Genomic DNA, 22,014 nt, shown 5'->3' with positions numbered 1-22,014 from the left:
ATTGATTAATCATTAATGTGTTAAGGAACTGCTGAGATTAAAAATAGGAATGAGCGGTTTAACTTCAGCTCAGCCCCTCTACTCCCTCACCACAGCCTGTATTTTCCACATCTTTCTAACAACCACTAGTACAGTACCAGTGATGGGGGTGGGGGTAATGATAATGTGAAATTGTCCAACAAATACATATTAGGAACAGGACTCTGTAGCCAGGGGGCCCGGGATGGTGTGAAGCAGATCAGGCTGTAGCAGCCCTGTTGGCTTTTTGGAAACCTTACTTTGAAAGAAGCTGGCTTTGGCTCAAGTCCAAAGAGTTGGGCTTAAGAGACCCTGATATAATGGTTAAAAACCAGGCCAAAAATTATCTTAAGTGAAAGACTTATTTGGTTATGAAAAGACAGTGTTGGCTTATACTGAGGGGAGGAGACCATATAACGAAAAATAGTATTTGCTCAGTTTTCTGGGAAACGGGTGAGTTTGCTTGGGTCAGAGCCTCTCACCCTCTTCCTTACAAGGAGTAAAATGCCACAGGGTGGATCATATGTATTGCTCTGCCCACTGTGCTCCCTCTGTACAAGTAACTCAAATAGACTGTACTCTGTTGTACCACCCCTAAAAATGGGTACAATCACATTCACCATTGACTCCTTGAGCACCTTCTGGCCTTTCAATCCCAATTCCTCCATTTGCTCAAGAAAATCCTTTCTGGTACTGAATGCCATCTGTTCGAAGATTAGAGTTCGTTCTCTCGGGGCTGACACCCAGCTGAACTTGCCCTCACACCCCGGGGCCTGGAGGCGCCACTGCTTGGGGGAAGTCAGTGGGTTTAAATAAGGCATTCCTCCCTCCTGGCTGTTGGCGGGTTGCGCAACCGCGCTCAGGGTAACACCCACCGCGACCTCGGCCGGCGGAGATTCACCGGCGCAGCCTCGGCATCGCCTGGATTCAAACCTTCCTCAGCCTGCCTGGGCAGCCCCAAGGCAGCCACAGCGAGAGGCGCCGCGAGCCTGGAGTGGGCGGGGCCGACCGGCGCTCCCCTCCCCCTTTGGCGGGGCGTTTCGGTCCCGCCCCGCCCCCGCGCAGGGCCGAGCGCCGCACCGCGCGACCCCGCCCCTCCCCGGCCCCGCCCCCCGCGGCTCCCCGCAGCTCCTCCCCTCTCCCATTGGCCGAGGCGGAGACCCTCCTCTCTACCCAATGGCCGCCGCCGCGGCTGGGCCGCCTGCTCTCTGACTGGCCAGCGACCCGCGGAGTGGCGGGGCGCAGGCCAATGGGGAGAGGCGGCTCGATGAATGGCTGGCCCGGGTGGGGAAGGCAGGAGGCGGCGATCCCGGCGGAGGGGGCCGTTCGCCAGCTCCGAGGCAGAAAGTGCCACGACTCCACACGCGCGCACGCAGCCAGCGACCGGCCGGAGCGGACGGCGGACGGGGCGGACGGCGTCGGGGTCGCGGCGCCTGCAGCTGCTCGGGGGCGGCTTCTCGGCGGAGGCTCGGCCGGCTCCTCTCTCCCTGTTCCGCGGCGGCGGCGGCTGCTGCCTTTTCGCTCTTCCTCCCGCGTCTCCGGCTGCAGGTAAGAAACTTGGCCGGGCCCTGCAGCGGCGGCGGCGGCGCGCGGGCCGGGCCGTCGGGGCGCCGGGGCCGGAGCCGGCCGCGCCGCGAGTGACACGTCTCATTGGCGGCCCCTCCCCCGGCGGCGCCGCCTGCCGCCTGCAGTCGCTGCGGCAGCCGACCCTCGGGGTCGGGCCGGGCCCCGGGGGGCGTGTGCCGGGCGAACCCCGTGCAGGGGCGGCGGCCGAGCGCGCCCCGCGGTGTGGACCTCACAGCCCTCGCCGTCGGGTGAGGGGGGGGCACCTGCGGCGGCTCCGCGGCGCGACGTGGCGACGCCTCCCTCCCTGCGGGCCGTCGGGGCGGCCCGCACGCTCCGAAGTTGGGCTAAGAAAGTTGGCGGCGGGGCGGGGCGGCGTACAGCTGGCGGAGGAAGGGGTTAAGTTTCGGGAAGCGGCTGGATGACGTTGCCGGGCTGGAGTCCGGGCTGGAGGGGTGGGGGGGGGGGCGGGCGGAAGGCGGCGGGGGCCGGCCGGGGGGAGGAGGGCGGGATTGAATGGGGGGCCCGCGGGCCGAGCTCGTCCGCCTGCGGGCTGCGGCCTGGAGGCGCTTCCGGCGGGGGGACGGGCGGCCCCCGGCAGGGCGGGCCTAGGACTCGGGGCTGTGGGGGACGCCGTGCAAGGACCGGGGCCGTCCAGGGTCCAGACGTCCCGGGCGGCCGCGGTGGCAACTTCCCGGAGTGCGGGCGGCGGCTCCCTGCTCCCCCTGGCGGCGGGGCCGGGGGCACCGTTTCTCCGGCCGGGCCGCGCGGAGTCCGGCGCGAGGCGCCCAGCGGGGTGACGGGGCCACCGGGGCCCTGCCTGGTCCGCCCCGCCCGGCCACGATGAATGGGCCAGCGGTGCCAGGCCCAGGCGGAAGCGGGCACCTCCTGCCCGGCCGGCCAAGCGCGCTGGCACCGGCCTGGCGCCCGCCCCGGCCCTCCAGGCTCCCCAGACCGTACCCTGGGTGAGGGCGGACGGACTGGGGTGCGCGCTTCCAGGAGGGTGTCCGCCAAGCGTCAGGGATCCTTCCCCAGATTACAGATAATAAATGGTAGCTCATTGTGGTGTAACGGTTAAGGGAGTGGGCTTCTGAAATCCTGGCAGCGTTCAGGGTGACCTGGGCCAAGCTGTCTCGCTCCAGGTGTCTGTTTTCCCCATCTGAAAAAAACGGAGATGCCAGTCGTTTCTTCTTAAGAGAAAAGCTGTGAAGACCCAGAACGCGTAGGAAGTAGTCAACAAGTCTTGCCTGTTACTGCTGGGCTGAGTTTTTAAGGGCTTGCAGGTCACTAGAGGGAGGTGGAGCCTGGTTCTGCCTCCAGCCTGCCTGTCTCAGCACCCAGGGCTCACAGAAGTCCCAAGGTCTGGATTCCACTCCCAGCTCTCATTTACAGACCCTCTATGTAAGTCCCTTAACCTCTCTGAACCTGGGTTTCCTCATCTGTAATCTGGAGATACACCACCCACTCACAGTAGAATCAAGGCAGCCTCCCCAGCAAGTGCTGGGAAAAACTAGGACCTTGTGCAGACAGAAGGCAGTTGGGCAATGGCTCCTGGAGGTCGGAGGTCAGCAGACTGGGAAGCACCAAGGAAATGAAACTTTGAAGGGTGCTTGGGAGCCTCCCACATCACTGTTTGCTTACAGCGAGGGAACCTGTGGGGTGGGGGCATCTGGATGGTATTTTTTGGAGTTTGGGGAAGTGGGACCACTAGGGCCTCAACATGCCATGCTAGACATCTCTTTAGAATTCTGGCTGCTGGGTGTTTCTGGAGACCGAGGCCTTCTTTCCAGCACTCAGGAGGGACAGCTGCATGTTTTACATCTGCCGGACACCGCTGGGGAGCTTTCTCCAATTGACTCTGCCTCCCTCCTTATGCTTTCCTTCTGTGCGTGCTCTTCCTAACTTCCTCATAATCTTGACACCAGAGGAGTCTTGGTGATCCTGCAAGCATGCTGCTTTCCGTGGTGATGTTTCAGTTACTTCATGAACTTTCTAAAAGTCAGCCCCCCATGGGCTGCCAACCTGTTTCCTTTCCAGAAAGAAGTTTCTAGTTCTGAGGTTCTGGAGATGCCACTTCCCTCTCTATTTATGCAAAGGAGGAAAAGTGGAGAGACACCTACCGAAACTGGGCTGTTTTCCCTTTACCTGGAGCAATGCACACGTGGCTTGTAAGGTGCCTGGGGTAGGGGCAAGAATGGTGTCTTGAGGTTTGGAGAGAGAGGATAGAGAGCCATAGGCACCATATGCTGTCATAGGACTACTTTCTTTCATAGTTAGGAATCAGCCTCTGAACGTCTGTAAAGAGAGAAGTTAGTGTGGTACCTTGGTGCATGACTATTTGCTGGTGATGGGAGGGTTTTAGATAAATCCTGAATCATTGAGTGACATCTGAGCAATGAAGCTCTTTGCTGAAATGGTCCCTAAGTCAGCAGGCTGCTTTAATTATATAGTATCAAATTCTAAGTGGTTGAATGGAAATGATTTAATCAGAATATTTGTTTATTATGAAATAGGGACACCTTTTAAAAGTATCAGGACCCAAGACTCTTATTTGTTCTTTTATCTCTGGGAACTCTAACATTATAATGAATGACACTTAGGCAGGGGCTCTAAAGGTCTTTGGAGACTGTGGATTTTTGTTCACTAAAATCTTGTTTCAGGAGGGAAAAAATAATGATCAGAGTTAGGAAGGCAGAGACTGTGCTATCTAGCTGTATATCCGGGCCTACAGTAGTAGTTAAGGCCTGGCCTATAACACGATAATTAACCAAGTGAGGTAGACCACTGTACCTGCTAATAGTCTTGTTAATTAGCCTGCTACTTCATTGGACAACTCAAGCTGAGCTCAGCTTGGTTTTTAAGGTTGACTGTTGAGAATCAAAGTTACCAACACCTATGTAGGCCTTGCAGCCACCCCATTCTATAGAATAGGTATGGTTGTTCCCATTCTGTGGATGAGAACATGGAGGCGCAGCAGATCAGGCGGTGGTCAGGCCAGTTCCTGTTGCTCAGCTGCTGGACAGTGTGGGCGTGGCCTTCTGAATGTTCACCCACAGGACCCGATAGTCCCACATTTGCTGGGATAGTAACTGCTTACAGGAGGACATGGAGCTACAAGAGTAGAATTAAGAGCTTCAGAGGAAGAAAGTACACACCTGACTGAGATGTATTCAGTGCAAGAAGGTATTTTCATTTCTTTATCAAATGTCTCCTGTGTGCTAGGTCTTTAGACACTATAAATATAAATGAATGAGACCTGTTTCTCATGTGAGGAGACTATGGTCTAGAACTCTGTTGTCCAGTGCAGTAGCCACATAGAGCTGTTTAAGTTTAAAACAAGTACAATCAAGTAGAATTTAAAAAGTGTTTCTTAGTCACACTAGCTGTATTTCACATGCTCAGTAGCCGATCATTATCACTGAGAGTTCTGGACAGTGCTGATCTAGAGATAGCTGGAATTTCTTTCTTTCTTTCTTTCTTTTTTTTTTTTTTAAGAGTTCGAGGTAGTTGGAATTCTTTGAACGTTCAAGTCTCCATTCTTGATCATTTAAAAATATGTCGAACCATGTAAGATGCCCTTTCTGTATGTCAAGAACAGTGGACTAGTGGTAGTTCATGGGTTTCACCTTAATAAGATAGCACCCTTAGAAGGCATTGATTTCTGCCTCATTGTGTACATCGCAAATTGCATACCAAGAAAAAAAAGCAGGTGGGGGAGCAGCACAGATAGTGGCCCTCCCGCCGGGGGAACATTCCTAACCTGTTATCAACAGCATCAGAATTGTCATCCAGACCAACCCAAATCTGTATCGGGTCGACAGCATATGGCTTGTAGGGAAAGTTAATATTTAATTCTAAGGGAGAGCCTGGGCACGAGGGCCATTCTGCATTATAGAAAATTAACTTGGGGACTTCCTAGGAGGCTGTTTTCCTAGGCAGACAAATTCTGACAAGTCTTCTGAAACCTGCATCCCAGCTCCCACATCTAAAAACCAGACCCATCTGGGGTACCTGGGTGGCTCAGTTGATTAAGCATCTAACTTTGGCTCAGGTCAGGTCCTGGGATCGAGCCCCTTGTTGGGCCCCCTGCTCAGGGAGGAGTCTGCTTCTCCCTCTCCCTCTGCTCCTCCTCCTGCTCATGCATGTGCACACTCTCTCCCTCTCAGAAAATCTTTTTAAAAAACCAAATAAAAACCAGACACATCTTATGTGTTTCCCTTAAGTGCCATGAATGACGTGTATATCCCACTGTCTAGCAGTGGGGAGGAACTTTGATTTATGAAGAAAGTTTTGTAATTTCTAAATTCGATTAGTTTGGCAAGATCTGAATAGCTGCTGGCCCTTAAACCTCACCCATAGCAGTGTCTTGGTGTTTTCATGCTTGGCTGACGTAAGTTGATTCCTGGGTCATTTGCAGGGATCTGTTCTACTCCATACAACTTTGAAGGGATCAGTGGGTAGTATTTGGGAAGACTTCTTGAATTCCTGCTTGTACTAGTGGGCTTATCTTTGTCCTCCATGTAGAATAAGGTAAAACCAAAGTTAACAAAGAACCTAGAATGACAGGCAGCTAGCTGCTTACTCTCTTTTTGGTCGGAGAGGAGTTTCACTAAGATTGTTCTGGAAGTTACCAGCTATTTATGGTGATAATGAATGTCATCTGCTGACTCAAAGGTTGGAATAAAAGACCATCTTAGGGGCACCTGGGTGGCTCAGTGGGTTAAGCCGCTGCCTTCGGCTCAGGTCATGATCTCGGGGTCCCGGGATCGAGTCCTGCATTGGGCTCTCTGCTCAGCAGGGAGCCTGCTTTCTCCTCTCTCTCTCTCTCTGTCTGCCTCTCTGCCTACTTGTGATCTCTCTCTGTCAAATAAATAAATAAAATCTTTAAAAAAAAAAAAAAGACCATCTTAAACCGAAACCTGTAATTCTAGGCCCTGACAAGGTGTGAGTGGACCCGATGTGTTTTAGGCTGTCTTGAGACTGGTTCCAGGACGGGGCCCTATATAGACTGAACTTGGCCGGCACATGAGATCTGTTTGGCTGCCCTCATGTTATTAAACAACAAAGCCACCTTTTAAAGGAGAATTTTCTCATTAAAAATCTAGTTTTGGGGGTTCTTTTGGGGAGAATGAAAATGTTTGCTCAACAGGTCTGCTTTCTTGCATGGCAGCCCTGGACTTGGTCATCCTCTCCGGGCAGGGCCTGTGGCTCTCATTCACCAGCATCCTGTCCTCGTTTACGATACATGCTTGGTATTGGCAGTCCTCAAGGGAGCCGTGTCTACTTCGGCATCTGAGAGCAGAGAGGAGTTGGAGGGCGTCCAGGTGTGACCTGAGTGGTCACCATTGTCTCCTGCTAGCTGCAGGAGGGGGCAGAGAGAGAAGCGGTAGCTGGGGTTCTAGTCTCAGAAATAAGTGGTGCGAGCTTGGACCTGACTTTTATCCTTCCTGGGCTTCAGTTTCTTCTTCATGTAAAATGAAACTAGGCCAGATGGCCCCATCTTTCAGGCCACAAACTTCGGTTTATCCTCAGTTCCTTGGTTTCTCATTCTTGTATCCTGTCCAACAGCAAAGCTCCCCTTCAAAACAAAGCAAGAACGCAGCCATTCTCACCACTTCTGCTGGTACCACCCTGGTCCAAACTACTCTCCTCTCTTTCATGGGTTACTTCATTGGCTCTGAGGAGGTGTCCCTGCTTTTGCCCTCACCCTCTGCCTTTGAGTCTGTTTCCAGAGCAGGTCATATCACTTCTCTATTCAAGAGCCTCCTTGGCCAGAGTCTTTATAGTGGCCCCCAAGGTCCCTGCTTTCACCTGGGCTTCACTCTGCTCCAGTCCCACTGGCCTCAGGCATGCTTTTGCCTCAGGGCCTTTGCACAAGCTGTTTCTTAGATGGCCACTTGGCTCCCCCCAACCCCCGCGCCAGGTCGTCTTCAGGTCAGTGAATTCTTCTCTCCCTAACTACCTTGCTTAAAGTGACAGCCCCTAGCGATTCCCCACTCTTATCCCTGCTCCCTGTCCCACTCCTCTGTATCGCTTTCTCTTTGTGATCGCCAGCCAGGCATGTCACATACGTGACTGACTTTGTCCACTCTGCCGACGCAGGGATGCATCTGTTCTCTTTCCCTGAGGTACCCCTAGTGCCTGGCCCACAGTGGATGCCTGTCCTCGCTGAGCTCATGGGGAGAGGATTTTCTCGTGTTCGTGTTCTAGGAGTATATTATTGTTTAGCCTGAAGTAGTCAGGATTCCTAGAGCATCACATATAAACACAAAAAACATATTACGAAGCCAAGTGATTTTTGGATTCCGTCCAGCCTGGCTCCAGTGGAGAGGTTGCAAGCAACGTTCACAGAGGAACGCTATTGAATGGGGATGTTTCCTGCTCTGCCCCCAGAGCCCAGGGCTTCGAAGTGACCCTTAGTGGGAGGCCTGCGCATTGGCTTTCTCCCAGCTGCTGTAAGCCTCCAGGACAGTTACATTAATCTCCGTGCGCCTCGTCTCCCCACAGCCCGCTGTCCCTGTCATGGTGCCTCGCTGGGGCTGGGCCCTTCCCAGCTGCTCGCGCTTCTAGGAGGAGGACACGCAGCGAGCACCCTCGATTCCCGTCTGTGCCTGAGGAGTCTTAGGTGGGGCTTGGGGAAGAACTGAGCGTATCAGCGACAACACGCTCGCCAGGAAAGAAAATGTTATTTTTACTTTGAACAATGTGCTGGCTCTTTCTGAGAAGAGGAGGATTTTGTATTTAGTGAGCAAGAAGTGTTTCTTAGTGGTAGGAGGAAAATTCTTTTCTTGTAGTTGGCATTTTATTCTCTCTTTTAGTCAGACTTCGAGGAGCACAGACACTGAGGAGCTGAGCCTCCTGCCTCTCGCACAGAGTTCACTGTCCTCGGAGGTCTTGGCATGCGGAGGCCAGGGCAGGCCGGAGGAGGTGGTTGGGGCAGGTGGTCTGGTTGGTAAGCGTCTATTCCTGGCCTGCCGCCTTCCTTTTCTTTCCCTTCCCCTCTTCCTGCTTTTGCTTTTGGGCAAGGAAATGAAAAGTTGATCCCGGATTCCTCGCCCTTTGAGATGGGAGCGTCTGGCCTACTCATTTTCCCTGGAAGGGTGAAGACGCTTGCTCTGCCCAAAGCCCAGGTGGTATGTTTCTCTGGAACCTGCCATTCAGTGGTTAAAATGTACCACTTGACTAGATCCAAACTGTTTTCTTGTCAGTTAAGACTCCTGCTGAGTAGGAATTAGATGGAGCCTTTTTTTTATTGAATACACTTTCATTTCGTTCTGTCTTCTCAGGATTTGTTGTAAGTAGGAAGAGAAATAGTAATTTTCAGAGCTTAGTAGCAATCAATCACAGTGATTGAGGAAGAGGAGTCAGTGCTAAAAAATAAATGAATTATTGATCCCCTTAAGGAAGTCTTAAACAGTGGCGTGTCAAGGGACAATGAAAAGGGTCAACTTCAGCCATGACTCTGAAGCTCAGCCGCTATTTCCTGTCTTAATCTGCTTCCCTCCTAAAGTTGGGAGCTTATGAAGTTGGAGACTTTTTCTGAACAGTTGGATTTTTAAAAAGTTGCTGCGCAGGACAGTGCGGTGGGCGTGGCCATGGGTCGTGAGGTTGGGGCAGGAGGTGACTGCCTTCCCCCACCTTGGTCCCAGTCACCCAGCTCTTCAGGGGCGGGAGCAATGCCACATTGCCTGGGAGAGGGCTGCGACGTGGCAGCAGTGACAGGACCATATGCTCCAGCGACCAAAGACGCTCTGCCTTCAAGTTCCATGTGATACGGTTTGCCACCACAGTGGGCATATATATTTTTAAGCTCTTTACTAAAAAGTAAAGTAAACTACACTAACTAAAGTAAACTAACTAAAGTAGTTACCTTTAGTTAACTAACTAAAGTAGTTTACTACTACTTTAAAGTAAACTACACTAACTAAAGTAGTTAACTTTAGTTAACTAACTAAAGTAGTTAGTTTACTTTAGTTAACTAACTAAACTACACACACAGAAAAGTGCTGTCACAAGTCTGTAGCCCAGTTGTAAACTGCCACAAACCAATCACCCTGTTGAACCAGCAGATCAAGAAATATCCCCCAATAGTTTCCTCTTCTGCCCCCTCCAGCCACTGCCCAGCCCCAAGGGTATCGGCTCTGCTGGTTCCTGGCACACGGATTCGCTCCATTGTGTTTGAACTCGGGTATAGATGGAATCATGCATCCCGTGCCCTATTGGGCCTTTCCTTGCATGTGGTGGGTGGGAGTGCTCTACGCTGTCAGCCTCCTGGTAGTTCACGGTCATTGTCATGTGGGTGCTCTGGCTTGTGAGTCTTGCGCCTGTGCCTGTTCCACTCTGTGTGGGTACTTGGAGAGTTAACTGGGGGCTCCATATGTAATATAGCAGAGACTGCATGATATTGTGAAATATAATAAAGTCCTGCCCCTCAGTGCGGTGACCATTGATCCACATGGCTGTTAGTTCTGTCCCTAGGAGCAGGATTGCAAGCCTCCAGGAGGCATATGCTGGGCTTTAAAAGAGAGGCCAGACTTTTTCCCAAGGTGCGGGGACTCATGTATCCTCCCATCAGCAGGACCGGAGGGCTCGGAATATATTATACAATGGCTGACTTTAAAAAGGAACCAGAATGAAGTTTGAGTTACTGTCGCTGTTAATAAGAAATAACTCCTACCGCACTTCCCAGTTGTCACTGGGATGGGAACATTTGGCCATGGAATTCGTTAATCCGAGGTGGGCTTTTGCAAAAGGCTCATGGAAGAGGGTCAGGTTTTGTTGCTGATGAGCAAATGCTTCCTCTTCACCACAAATCTGAGTGGAAATGCAGCTCCTCTTTGTGCAATGAAGGGAGAACTTCAATCTGGGGACTGAGTTATCTGAGCCCCAGCCCCAGGTTAACGTAATGTGTGTTGGAGTAATAAGGGGATTATTATTTCTTCTTCTTCTTCTTTTTAAGATTTTATTTATTTATTTGGCAGAGAGAGACAGTGAGAGAGGGAACACAAGCAGGAGGAGTGGGAGAGGAAGAAGCAGGGAGACAGATGCGGGGCTCGATCCCAGGACCCTGGGATCAGGACCTGAGTGAGAGCTGAAGGCATGGGCTTAATGACTGAGCTGCCCAGGTGCCTTTAAGGGGATTTTTTAAAAACAAAGGAGCCAGCAGTTGAATACCAGGTGTCATTCAGCCCCAACCCCCACCTTTCTAACCTGGAGTTCCTCCCACCTCCTGGAATCCGTGTGCAGACCCCACCCAGGTCAGTGGGGGTGGACTGCAGACTCCCCTCTTCCTGGGATGGATGTCTATCCGGGTCTGGATTTGGAAGCATCCCTAGCAGCACTGCCAGCCCTGCTGTCACACAGCAGGGATGATCACCTTTTTCTTTTGAGAGCTTGGTTGGCTGGGATTTCATTTGGCTAGGAATGCCAAACATCAGTGTCTCTTGGCACAATGGTGCCAAATGTCAGTAGCCCCAAGAAGTGAGGGGCCACTGTGTTCTGGTGATTGGGTGGTCTGGACCAGTCTTCTGAATGAGGTTGGGGGCGGTGCAGGCCCAGTGCTATATAACAGATAAAAAGCACCTTCTGAAAAGCATGGAATGGCTTGGAAGATATTTTCTTTTTTTTATTTTAGTGTAATTGAGATACAGTATTCTATTTCATGTGTACAGCAGCGATTTGCATACACTGAGAACTGATCACAGAATAAGTTCAGTTGCTGTCTGTCACTGTGCAAAGTTGGTACAATATTATTGTCTGTATTCCCCATGCTCTGTATCACATCCCCAGGACTTCATTTGTCTTGTAACTGGAAGTTTTGTCCCACTTGATTCTCTTCAACCATTTTACTTCCTCCCATTCCCAGCCTCCCTCCCCTCTGGTAACCACCACTCTGTTCTCTGTAACTGAATCTGGGTTTAGTTTGGTTTGGATTGTTAGTTTTTGTGATTTAGATAATGACTTGCAAGTGAAATTATGTGGTATTTGTTTTTCTCCATCTGGCTTATCTCAATCAATGTAACACCCTCAAGGTGTGACTGTGTTTTCACAACGGGCAAGATTTCATTCTTTTTTTTTTTTTTTTTTTAAAGATTTATTTATTTATTTGTTTGTTTGTTTGACAGAGAGATCACAAGTAGACAGAGAGGCAGGCAGAGAGAGAGAGAGAGAGAGAGAGAGAAGCAGACTCCCTGCTGAGCAGAGAGCCCGACGCGGGACTCGATCCCAGGACCCCGAGATCATGACCTGAGCCGAAGGCAGCGGCTTAACCCACTGAGCCACCCAGGCGCCCCGATTTCATTCTTTTTGCCTGAGTAATATTCCAGTGTGAGTGTGTGTGTGTGTGTGTAAAGTATACCACCTCTTTTTTGTCCATTCATCTAACTGTGGACACTTGGGTTATTTACTCTTGGAAGATAATGAGGAAACCAAAACCTCAGTGAAAGGAGTGACCTTGGACAGTAAGCCCAACCCCAAGGGCATTTGGTAAATGAGGAAAATTCTGAATTTTGAGGACATCTCTGGGCACGGGGGGCAGTATGATGGAAGAACCTGTCTACTGAGAGTTCCACAGAGAGCTCCTTTGCGTCCAGGGTGAAGGCAACCCAGAAATAAGCCCATTCCCCTCCTGAGAGCTGGTACTCACAATTTGTACCTCTTGCACATCCCATGACCTAAGTGGAAGGAAATTCTCCAGCCGATTTTTAAATTCTTTATTTTAGAGTCGACCTGCACAGACAGTGCTCCTGGGCCATCCTGCAAGTGAGCAGATGAGCAGATCTTTGAAGGACTGCTCCTTTATTCCAGGCGTAGTGAAGCCCCATGTGTAATTTTCACAGGAAAGTGAGCAGTCCTTAGTTAGGAATAAGTAAACCCAAAGAATACAGAGTACTGTGAATGGGGACCAGCAGAAACAGATCTGTGAAAATATGAGACCGTGGAGGAGTTGACTGAGATTGTAAACAATGCCTCTTACTATACTTCAAGTAATAGACTAGATCGAAAATACATACACGTCAAGGAAACTGTAAAACGACCTAGCAGAATTTAAAAAGGAAGCAGGGACAACCGCTAGACATGAGCAGCTCGATAATTGTAATTAAAAACCCAGCAGATTGAAGAGAAAAAGTGAACTGAAAGAGCAGAATAAAATGTACAGATTTCATCTTCGAAACCCAAATAGATGAATAATTTCTAAGACCGATTAAGAATCAAGGAGGGTAGACTGAGAAGAGTGTCTAATTGGGATTCGGGGAGAGGAGAGAGATCGTGGGCCAGAGCCAGTATTGGCGAGATGATGCCTGAGGGTTTTATGGAGTAGATGAGGCACCCAGCCAAAAAAGGAGAAAACACCCATATGTAGGCAGTATAGTGATAGAGGAACCAGAAGCGGGGAGAAGTCCAAAATCAAGAAACCCAGATTACTTTTAAGGCAAAAACCAGGACAGGTCATTAGTGACAGACCCTTCCTTGCTAAAGGAAATTCCGCAGGATGCTCTTGGAGGTCAAGCAATGGCAAATGGGAGGAGTAAGCTGTATAAGCAAGGAGTAAAGAGGGTGGTAAGTATTTGGACCCCTGTAAACACATGTAAAAGAATAATAGTATCGTTTGGTGTGGGGGTGGTGGCTGGAAAAGGGAGAGTATTAAATACATAAAAACGTTGTACCATTGAAGGCAGAAGGGATAATGGAGTTAGGGGAAAGGGTAGACTCATTTAACTTTGAACTTGGGGGACCCTGCATGTTCTTTTTAACAGTAATTACTAAAGAATAGAAACTGTCTTTTGTACAAGCAGAAGGGGGGGGAAATGGAATGCTTTTTTAAAAAAGAGATAAGAAAGGACAGATGGGAAAACAGCACAAAATAGATTATAGATTTAAGCTCAAATATATCAGCATTCATATTTAGTATAACTTGATTAGAAACTGCAGTTAAAACATAAAGATAACATTCTGGGTTTTAAAAATCCACTCTTGTGCTGTATACAGGAGACAGGTTGAACATGAAAGATAGAAGATGTATTGTAGAAAGTCTATTAAAAGAAAACTGGTATGGGGGCACCTGGATGGCTCAGTCAGTGGAGCATAGGACTCTTGATCTCCAGTTCGTGAGTTCAAGCACTGCGCTGGGCATAAGGATTACTTAATGCAAAAAAAAAAAAAAAAAAAAAAAAAAGATGGGGCGCCTGGGTGGCTCATTTGTTAAGCCACTGTCTGCCTTGGGCTCAGGTCATGACCCCAGAGTCCTGGAATAGAGCCCCACATCAGGCTCTCTGCCCAGCAGGGAGCCTGCTTTACCCTCCCCTCTCCCCATTTGTGTTCCCTCTCTCACTGTGTCTCTCGCTCTCTCGCTCTCTATGTCAAATAAATAAATAAATAAAATATGTTTTTAAAAAAGGGAGAAAGAGGAAGAGAAGAAAGAAAAGAAAACTGGTGTTATATTATTGTTATATAAAAGAGGCTTTGTCACATACACAGAAAGTATTCTAGAGAGAAAGCACACTTAACAGTGATCAGAGTTTAATTTGGCTTAAAGATAATGCCAGTTTTAACTCTTAAGTGCATCTTAATAAATCACAAAATGCATAAAACAAAAATTGACAGAACCACAAGCAGGGGTCAAATCTGTAATCATGGTAAAGACTTTTAGCACATCCAGTCAGTAATTGACAGCTAACCAGACAAAAATCAATGATTAGAACTTTGAACAAAAGACTGTATATAGTCCAGGACTATATATAAATAAAACATTGCAGCCAACTAACGCATATTTGGCTTCAAAAATTTCAATGATTGGTCATATCTGGGGCTTTAAAGTAAGTCTCAACCAATATCAAAGGATTGAAATTATATAGAGCAGGTAATCTCACCACAGTTTAGTAAACTGGAAACACGAATAAAAAGAAATAGAAAATCTCCACTTTTGGAAATTTTGTAAAAGTATGCTTTTAACTAGGTTAGTAAAAGGGGAAATGGAGTGGTAATGAAAATTCTACACTAGTGGGATGTAGCTGAAGTATTATTTACAAGAAAATATGTACCTTTAAATACATCAGAAAAGAAAAGATGAAAAGTAGTGGGCTATAAGTAAGTATCCTTCTCCAGAAGTTACAAAAGACAAAATAAACTGAAACCAGTCTGAAGAAAGTATGGATGAGAAGGGGTGAATGAAACCGAAACCAAGTAAGTAGATGGATGAAGCCAACAAAGCCAAGATTTCATTCTTAGAAAAGATGAGTAATCTTGACAGATATCAAGCAAAAGTGATCGAGAAAAAGGCAAAATCTTCTCAAGAATGGAATATGGGACTTTACTACAGATGTAGTAGACATTAAAAAGGTAAGTGGTTAGAACGAACAACTTGAGCTAAATAAAAATAAATGAAATAAAATCCAGTGTTGTAGATGTTTATTAAAAATATCTGAAGGATCCTGAGGAGGGGGCTCTACACACATCATATATAGAAGAACTTTTTTTGTTGTTTTTTTTTTAAACATCTCCACATGGGAAGAGTTCTGCAAGTTCTGACAACATAAATAAACTTCTAGGAAAATATAATTTAGATGCTGAACCAAGAAGAGAACCAAGAACCTAAAATAAACAAAAGATATCTACAAAAAGCAAACATCACACTAACCAGCAGGACATCAAAGTCTTTCCCTTTGAGATAAGGAAAAACAGGATGGCTGCTGTCATTCCTTCTCTTTAGCACTGTGTTGGAGGGAAAATTCAAGAAAAAGTGAAGCCAAAGATAGGAAGATAGGGGAGAAAGGAACAAAGACATGATCCACAGGTAGGATGCTTATGTATGTAGAAAATATTTTTAAAAACCTAAGGAGGTGTCCTAGAATTAAGCGAGGTTGTTGGAGGGGCAAAGTCACCCTGCAGAAATCTGTTATGTTTCTGGATACCAACACCAAACAGAATGAAACAGTTACCACATTTGTAATGGTGGGAAAACTATGAAGAATCAAGAAATAAGTCTTTCCAAAAGCATGTAAGTCCCCACAGTGTGCATTATTTTCCTCTGCCAGGATACCCATGTTTTTCTGTTTGGATGTGATCCTTACAGCCATTTAATGCACAACTCCTATCCTAATGGAATTTTCCGTAGAACCTTCTTTCATTGTGCACTTGGGAGTGTTGATGTGCTGAGGTTTGCTTGGATACAGTGCCGAAGAGACTGGTCCCGGCTTTCTGGGAGCCTGGTGTCTGGCCCATTAAGAATTCTGTCGTGGGCCAGCACATCTTAACTGTCATCATTTTGAGAAGTCAGGGTTCTGGATTCCTACCTTAGAGGCCTGTTGTCTTCATTGATGAGGGGAAGCCTGTAAGCTCTAGGAAGATTTAGGCCTTTTGAAGTACTTACTTTTCGAAAGACTGTTATTTTGGAGAAACACAAAAACTTGTCAATTCTTTCTTTTTTTCCTTAGGCATAGAAATTGAATCTGAAATAGCCGATGAATAAGCAAAGGCTTATAATAGAGTACATTTCTATTTTTAGTGTTTCATCTTTCTTCAAAATGAGTACAGCATTGTTTTGTTAAAGTTGTTTCCATTCTCTTAAAACATGAAATAAATTATTTCAGAATATGTTGTTTAGTGACGGAATTTTCTCTTAGTTTCTCTGGGTTTAAAAAAAAAAAATCAGAGATTACACTTAGTATTTGGATGAGGTGATCCGAAAACCCTCTTCTCCAGACACTTAGAAATGTTAAAGTTAATAAACATTCTCTAAAAAAGCATAGATAAGCTTATAAGTTAGTACTAAGAGAGATTGCCAGGGGCTATAAGTGGAGGGCGAGGGGAATGAGGGAGGCCTAGAAGTAAGCTGACCCTGGGTGTGGGTGGAGTCTTGTCAGCTGGAGTCACCTAGGTCTTGGGCTCGTTTGTTGGGGGATGGGACCTGAGCCTCCCCTCATCCTCTCATGTGAAACTCGCTCCCTTGAAGGGCGGCACTCTCAAGGGAAGGGCAACCTAGTGGCCAGGGGAGATGACCCAGGAGCTTCGCTGTTTTGTCCTGGGGCCAAGTCCGTCTCCATGAGAACCTGCTTTTGGGAAGCCCATGCCTTGTGTAAAAATCAGTCCATGGCTTTTCTCTTTCTGAGGGCCTGGTTGAAGCAAAGATTAAACTGCTCTAAGACAAGCCCACAACTCAGCCCAGACAGGATTTCCTCTGATAAAGTCCCACCAAAGATGTGACACAAAATCACTATTTAAGGCATTAAAGTGGGTGATAAAAAACATTAATGGAAAAAATAATATGGGAAAAATAATACCAGGGAAAAAACCAGGCCAACTTGAAAACAAATTGTTTATTCAAAGGACTGATTATAGAGCTGGTTAGATTCAGCTGAAGAGACCATTGGAGAAGTGGATCATATATCTGAGGAGTTTTCCCAAGTGGCACGGAGAGCTTGAGGTCTAATTAGGAATCCTGCCGCAAAGAAGGAGCAAGAACATTTTCAAAGAACAAAGTGGCCTGGGGTTTTCCAGAATTTATGAAAAATGTGAGCCCTCAAGCTCAGGATGCGTAATGAGTCTGAAAAAGATAAAGATACATGCCTAAAAATATTTTGTTGAGTCTTTAGAACCCCAAAAGTGAATCTTAAAAGTTCTGAGAGATTTTTTTTTTTAGAGGTGTCATAAAGGAACAACAAATGAATAGTGAGTTTCCCAATAATAACTCCTCCTCCCCCACCAGAAAGAGCCAGAAGACAGGAAGACAGATAAAATAATATCTTCAAAGTGGTGAGAGAAAAGGACGTCAGCATGGAATTCTGTATTCAGCTAATCCATTCATGAAGAGTGCGGGTGGAATAAGGACATTATTGCAGGTCTGTGAGGACTTGAAAAAGTTGATCCAGAGCTGCTCATTGCTGAAAGGGCTGGTCAAGGATGTACTTTGGAAAGAAGGGGGTAAGCTGCAAGAAGCAGTGGTCCGCGAATAAATTGGTCAACATTTAGGGAATGCACACATAAACTGTCTGAGGAAAAACGAGGAGTAGGTCTGGGGTGTGATGGAAAAGGGGAGGATGCATCAGGTTGGAAAAGGGGCTCATGTCAGTTGGAAGGGCACCAGACGTCAGACCTTCTCCAGTTCTGCTGCTGTTGAGGATGTGGCTGGAGACACATGAAATGAGGTTAGAAATATGGAAGGGACAAAACATTTTGATTAGGGATGCCTGGGTGGCTCAGTGGGTTAAGTGTCTGCCTTCATCTCGGGTCATGATCTTGGGGTCCTGGGATGGAGCCTTGAATCAGGCTCCCTGTGCCCCTCCCCCCCCACTCATGTATGTGTGCACGCATGTGCTCTCTCAAAATCTTTTTTTTTTTTTTTTTTAATTTTATTTGACACAGAGATCACAAGTAGGCAGAGCAGCAGTCGGGGGGCGGCGGGGAGGGGAAGCAGGTTCTCTGCTGAGCAGAGAGCCCAGTGCGGGGCTCGATCCCAGGACCCTGAGCCCATGACCCAAGCTGAAGGCAGAGGCTTAACCCACTGAGCCACCCAGGCGCCCCTCTCTCTCTCTCAAAATCTTTAAAAAAACTTTTTAGTTACAAGTTCAGTAGTCACTAAAAAAATAGTAAGAACAGCATGTATTAACTTCCAAACACCATAGAGGAAAAGGAGATAAAACCTTAATAGTCCAATAGATGCAGAAATAAAGGGGGTTAGGGCAGAATAAGCAAGGAAGAAGGATTATAAATAGGAATGACAAAATAAAGGTTTAAATGAGTCCAATTATATAGGAAATCACAATAGGCGTTGATGAATTAAACCTACCAGTTAAAAAGACAAATTGCTACATTGGTCTTAAAATAAAATCCAGCTTTATGCTATTTTTAAGAGTTCTACTTAAAACATACGAACACAGAAAGGTTGAAAGTAAAGAATAGAAAATGATTCTAGGCCAATATTAACCTCCCAAAAGTTGATATAACTTTTTAAATAATCAGACAAACTAGACTTTCCTGGGGAAAAAAAAGTTCATTTTTAGGGATAAAGAAGGTCACTATATAATAGGGGGAAATAGCAGAGGCTGTATCAGGAAGGTGTAACAATGCTGACCTGAAGTTCAGCTAATGAGATGGCCTTCAAATAAAGCCTACATTGACAGATTTCCAGGAGAAACCGCTGAGTCCATGATCATGGTATGAAATATTAAGAGTTCTCAATAGCTATTAGATTGAGCTGGCAAAACAGGGTTCTATAAAACATTTTTAAGCTCAAACTAAGGATACGCTTAGAACCCTACACTCCAGAGTACACGCATATTTATAAAAATTGACCACAGTCTAGCAAAATATACCAAATACCATAGTCTAAATCAGTATGTTGAGCCTCAAAATCAATTTAATTGGTTACAAAAAACCTTTTCAAATGTTTTAATGGTGTAGAGAATACTGGTGCATCTGTGTACTAGTATTATTTCATGAAAGCTCATTATTTATATGTTGTATGTCACAATATACACACACATATACAAATGCTAATGTGTATGTTTCTGCATCCTGGGTCATGGAAAAAATTATTAATATGTCTGGATCCTGGTTAAAACTCTGAAAGCTTTGTCCCATATCACACAGAACAGAGTCTGTGATGACAGCACAGTTAAATGAGGAACTGTCAATGATAATTCAAAACTCCCCAGTGTTAGGGGAGTTAAGGACACAGCTACCTCACAAGTCTGTGAAAATAGTGTGTGTGTGCTATAGCTTGTAAGATGAAGCCACAGCAGTACTTAGAGGGAAATTTATTGCCTTAAGTATTTGCTGCAAGAAAAAAGAAAGGCCTGGAAATTAATAAATGTCTTATGTCAGAAAGTTAGAAAGAACAGAATAAACCACTAGAAATGAGAAGAAGAAATAATGAAAATTAATTGGGTATGCTGGATCACAAACCAAAAGGCTGGTTCTAGAATCATTGAAATTGAATCATCAGTTTATAACAGCCAAGACCCGGAAACAACCTAAGTCCATACACAGATGAGTAGATGAAGTTGTGCCACACACACACTTGCACACATACTCATGTGTGCCCGCTCACCATGGAATATTATTCAGCCGTAAGAAGGGAAACCTTGCCATTTGTGACAACATGGAGGACCTTGCAGGCCTTATACGAAGGGAAACAAGACAGAGGAAGACAAATTCATATGATCTCACATACATGTGAAATCTGAAGGAAAAAAAAGAACAAAAAACAACAACAACCCAAAACCAGTTTCCTAGAAAAAGAGATGACATGTGGTTACCATGGGCAGGGGGAGGGGGAATTGCAGCAAGAGGGTCAGAAGGTACAGACACCCACTTACGACATAACTCCATGCCAGGGATGTACCAGACAGCATGATGACTAAGCTAACATCGCTGTGTGTGGCGTGTCTGAACGTCGTTAAGAGAGTAGAAGCTCTCCTCACAAGGAGGAAAGAATGTTTTTCCTTTTTTTTTCTGTCTTGTTTTTGTCTCTATATGAGGTGATGAGTATTAACTGAACTTAGTGTGGGGATCATTTCTTTCTCCCTATATATGTCAAGGCATTGTGCTATACACCTTACACAGAACTGTCCTGTGTCCTATCTCAATAAAACCGAGTGGAAAAATTAAATTAGCACTTAAAATTCACCTCCTTCCCTCTTTCCCCCACCACCAAGAACAGAGCTGGGAATACAGATCTTGACAGTTTTACAGGCAGATTCCACCAAACCTACAAAGAACAGGGGGAAGGGGACCATCCTTAGCTCATTTTATGAGCTGTGGGTGACCTTGCTACCAAGATCACATAAGAACTGGGTCATAAGAATGACACCTGATTTCTCTCACTTATGAGCACACATGCAAATCTCACAAAAAAAAAAAAGTGAACAAATCTAGTGATACATTAAAAAAAAAAAAAAAGGCCCAACATCAAGAAGCGTTTATACCATACGAACCATCTGTGAGTTAACATTAGAACATATATTATTGTGATTCAACCCATTTCAGATTAGAGAAAATGTCAAGTGGTAAAGAAAAAGCATTTGCTAACATTCAGTACCCAATTGTTAAAGAAGAAGAAGAAAAGAAAAGGGAACTAGGAATTCAAGATAGCTTAACCTGATGAAATGTTTCTACCAAAAAACCTATGGTCAGCATGGCGTCTGATAGAAGTGGAGACTCAGAGGTGAGCCCAGTTAGCCCCCCTCCAACCCCAATCAACACCACTTCAGAGCCCTGTGACACGAGAGCTGGGGTGGTAGAAAACGAATGGTCACAGTATTTTTCACAATATTTGAAAACCATCAGACATAGAGGGGGTGGCGCCTGCGTGGCTCAGTCAGTTAAGCATCTGACTCTTGATTCTGGCTCAAGTCATGATCTCAGGGTCGTGAGATGGAGCCCCATGTCTGACTCTGGGTATGGGTGCTTAAGATTCTCTACCCCCCACCCCGTCCCTTCCCCACTTCTTATTCTCTCCTCTGCAAAAAAACCTTAGGAGATGGTAGTCCTGATGTGGCCGTATCTGCTAGGGTCTCTGATTTATTGTCACTTTGTTTTAGTTTTGTATCTTCCTAGCTGGTCACCTTGTGCCCAGAAAGTGAATCTAGAGACTTGCTCTCTTGGACACCCGCCCAGCACACCCCTGCCTCACTAGTCTCCCTTCCCCTGGCCCACAGCAGAGGAGCTGCTCAGTGATGAGACCCGGCCCTGGGGGTGCTTTAAAGGGTCTCTTCACAAAACCTACTCAAATCCCAATTGCCCTAGGAATGGAAGAAAATCCATTCTCTCAGGACCCTCAAGGTAGGTCAGTGAGTTTCCACCAGCTGAGCCTGGGAGTGGTCCCCAAGCCTTTGGTGGCCTCTTGCTTCCTTCCCTCCTGGAACCTTGACGTTTCTGCTCTACACTCTTAAGTGTACTAGCAATAGTAAGTACAAGCACCTAGTTTATAGACCTCTCCCAAAGCCATCGAACATAGGTTCTCTGTGGTCAGCCCATACAAGATGTGGATGGTCACATAGCTGGCCCTGTTCTTTGCCCAGTTGGGCCTGGCCTGTGGGAAACCCAGAGAGACATTCCTGCTGGGGAGCCTTTTGTGACAGCATGAATTTCAGAAGCAAAGCCCCCAGAATGCTGGTGTCAAGAGCACACTTAGGAGGCAACCCTGGTGTTCTCACCCCTGTGAGTCTGGGATCTCTCCGTGATGTTCCTGCCCCACCCAAGCCAACTGCCGAGCAACAAGATGGCTGCCTCTCCCTTGGCACTCCTTGCTGTCTGTGGGGATATGGCCTTCACTGTAAATGTTTCGGGGTACTACTTATCAAGACTAGGGCTTTTCATTTTTCCTGTGAAAGATTTCTTTTAACGAAATTCTAACTCAGAAATTAGTGGTGGGGAATAGGGTTTCTTTTTCGAGCAGCCCGTTCTGCCAAACTTGGAAGACATATCGGGCTGCCA

At 46.8% G+C, this 22,014-nt stretch overlaps 1 protein-coding gene across 8 annotated transcripts in view; it reads left to right on the top strand.

Annotated features, from left to right (window-relative positions):
- Nucleotides 1-1,434: 1,434 nt before the first annotated feature.
- The window catches only part of RRBP1 (ribosome binding protein 1), a 63,189-nt gene continuing 42,609 nt past the window's right edge, over nt 1,435-22,014 (top strand). For all 8 annotated transcript variants that reach the window (XM_045078436.1, XM_045078435.1, XM_045078439.1 and 5 more), the window contains exon 1: nt 1,435-1,566. The gene's annotated coding sequence lies outside the window, so the exon portion shown is untranslated. The remainder of the gene's footprint in view (nt 1,567-22,014) is intronic.

Source organism: Mustela putorius, unplaced genomic scaffold, assembly GCF_011764305.1.
Source record: "Mustela putorius furo isolate JIRA1106 unplaced genomic scaffold, ASM1176430v1.1 tig00000253_pilon_pilon_pilon, whole genome shotgun sequence".
NCBI lineage: Eukaryota > Metazoa > Chordata > Mammalia > Carnivora > Mustelidae > Mustela > Mustela putorius.
Note: the sequence above shows the minus strand (reverse complement) of the source record. Positions and strands in the feature narration are given on the sequence as shown.